Genomic DNA, 3,129 nt, shown 5'->3' with positions numbered 1-3,129 from the left:
TATAAGGAGTAAGGAAAGGATCCAGTTTCAGCTTTCTACTTATGGCTAGCCAATTTTCCCACCACCATTTATTAAATAGGGAATGCTTTCCCCATTTCTTGTGTTTCTCAGGTTTGTCAAAGATCAGATGGCTGTAGATGTGTGGTGTTATTTCTGAGGGCTCTGTTCTGTTTCGTTGGTCTGTATCTCTGTTTTGGTACCAGAACCTGGGAGGTGGAGGTTAGAGTGAGCTGAGATCGTGCCACTGCACTCCAGCCTGGGTGACAGAGCGAGACTCTGTCGGGAGAAAAAAAAAAAAGAAAATTAATTGGACATAAATTTGAAGGTTATCTCCCGGGACCCCCCCATCCTGCCGGAGTCTTAGTTCTTTTCCTTTGACATAATTCTATCCTTATGCCACTACCACACTATCTTCACAATTGTAACTTTATAGTAAGTTTTGAAATTGGGAAGTGCGGATCCTTTATATTTTGTCCTCATTTTCAAGATTGTTTTGGATATTCTGGATCTATGTATCTCTATTTTTTTTATTGTGCTTATATATTACCACAGTAAAGAAAAGATATATAATTATATTTACAATTGTAACCATTTGAAAGTATACAGCTCTGTCTGTGGCCATACCACCCTGAATACACCCGATCTTGTCTGAAAGTGTACAGTTCTGCATCATCAAGTACATACACACTGTTGTTAAATAACCATCTCCACCATCTATATCTAGAACTTTTTCATCTTCCTCAACTTGAACTCTGTACCCATTAAACACTGACTCTTCATTCCACACTTTCCCAGCCCCCAGCAACCAAAATTCTACTTTTTTCTTTATGAATTTGAGCACTCTAGGAACATTATATTATAGATACTCCTCTTTTGATGAGGGTACATCCAAAAAGCTTATTGTAAGATTGAAAAATCATGAATTGATTTTGATAAGTTGAGGATCGTCTGTCTATAGTGGAATCATACAAAATTTTCCTTTTGTGACTAGCTTACTTTATTTAGTGTAGTACTTTCAAGGTTTATCCATGTTGTAGCATGTCAAGATTTTGTTACTTTGCAAGGCTGAATAATATTCCTTTGTAGGCACATACGGTATTTTATCTGTTCATCTGTTCATCTGTCAGTGGACACTTGGATTGCTTTCACCTTTTGACTGTTGTGTATAATTGTGCTAGAGCATGGGCATACAAATATCTGTCCTTGTCTCCTGCCTTTGGATATATATGCAGAAGTGGAATGGCTGGATCATATAAGTCTGTTTAATATCAAATTAAAATTAAATTTGTTAAAATAAATTAGGTATTTAACTAAATTAAATATTTAATTTAAATTCTTTTTAAAGTAATTATATTTGATTATTCTGTTTAATTTTTTTAGGAATTGCTATAATGTTTTCCACAGCGGCTGCACCATTTTACATCCCCACCAGCAATGCAAAAAGGTTCTAATTGCTCCACACCTTTAACATTTGTTCTTTTTTATTTTTTGATAATAACCATCCAGATGGGTATGAAGTGGCATGTCATTGTGCTTTGATTTGCATTTCCCTCATGATTAGGGATGTTGAACATCTTTGTATGTGCCTGTTGAGCATCTGTGTATCTTTTTTGCAAAAATGCCTACTCAAGTCTTTTGCCCATTTTAAGAATCATTTTGGGTTGGGTGTGTTGGCCCACACCTGTAATCCCAGCACTTTGGGAAGCCAAGGCAGGAAGATTGCTTGAGCCCAGGAGTTCAAGACCAGCCTGGTGACAAGTAAGACCCGGCTCTACAAAAAAATGGAAAAAATTAGCGGGGCATGGTGGCACATGCCTGTAATTCCAGCTACAGGAAGGCTTGGGAGGCTGAGGTGGGAGTATTGCTTGAGCCCAGGAGTTTAGGGCTGCAATAAGCTGTGATCATGCCACTGCACTCCAGCCTGGGTGACTGAGTGAGATCTGTCTCTTATACACATCTAGATGTGTATAAGAGACAGCCATTCTCCTGCCTCAGCCTCCTGAGTAGCTGGGACTACAGGCGCCTGCCACCATGCCTGGCTAATTTTTTGTATTTTTAGTAGAGACGGGGTTTCACTGTGTTAGCCAGGATGGTCTCGATCGCCTGACCTCATGATCCTCCCACTTCAGCCTCCCAAAGTGCTGGGATTACAGGAGTGAGCCACCGCACCTGGACGGATTCTTTATTTAGAAAAAAAAATACACACAAGATCCTGTCATCTTTAAATGGGAGTGGTTTTGTACCCTACTTTCTGATCCTGATCTTACAAAGCATTCAGTTTTTCTTTAGTAAGTGTGATGTTACCTCTGGGTTGAGGAAGTTATATTGTATTCCTAATATTCTGAGTTTTTTTTTTTTTAATCATAAAAGGGCGTTAGATTTTGTCAAATGTTATTTCTGCATCCAGAATAAATCCCATTTCATCACATGTAATCATCTTTATATGTTATGGATATTTTTTTCCTTGTGATATGTTTGTTTGGTTTTGGCATGAGAATAAGTAATAATTGCCTTGGGAGTTGTTCCTTCCTTTTATTATTTTTTTGAAAGTTTTTTTGAAGGATTAATGTTCTTTTTTAAGCATTTGGTAAAGTTCACCAGGACAGATGCCCCTTGAATTACAATGGGGTTATTTCCTAATAAGTTCATCATAAGTGGAAAATATTGTTAAGTTGAAAATCCATTTGAAAATACCCTGATAAACCCATTGTAAAGTCAAAAAGTTGTAAGTTCAGATGCTTTTCAACTTACAATGGGGTTATATCTCAATAAACCATTGGAAAGTTGAAAATTATATTTCTAACCATTGTTAAGTCAGAGACCATCTGTCTGGTCTCACACCTGTGAGAAGCATTGTGATTACTGCTTCAGTCTCTTTTCATGTTAGAGATTAATTCAGATTTTTCTATTTCTTCTTTTTTATTTTTATTTTTGAGATGGAGTCTCACTCTGTTGCCCAGGCTGGAGTGCCGTGGTGAGATACTTGGCTCACTGAAACTTCTGCCTCCTGGGTTCAGGTGGTTTCTACTGCTTCAGCCTCGTGAGTAGCTGGGATTGCAGGTGCATACCACCACACCTGACTAATTTTTGTATTTTTAGTGGAGTTGGGGTTTTGCCATGTTGGCCAGG

General features: G+C 38.0%; 1 pseudogene; it reads right to left on the bottom strand.

Moving 5' to 3' along the window:
- The window catches only part of LOC105549002, a 10,947-nt pseudogene extending 8,093 nt beyond the window's left edge, over positions 1-2,854 (bottom strand).
- Positions 2,855-3,129: the final 275 nt, after the last annotated feature.

This window comes from Mandrillus leucophaeus, unplaced genomic scaffold (assembly GCF_000951045.1).
Source record: "Mandrillus leucophaeus isolate KB7577 unplaced genomic scaffold, Mleu.le_1.0 Scaffold429, whole genome shotgun sequence".
Taxonomy (NCBI): Eukaryota; Metazoa; Chordata; class Mammalia; order Primates; family Cercopithecidae; genus Mandrillus; species Mandrillus leucophaeus.
Note: the sequence above shows the minus strand (reverse complement) of the source record. Positions and strands in the feature narration are given on the sequence as shown.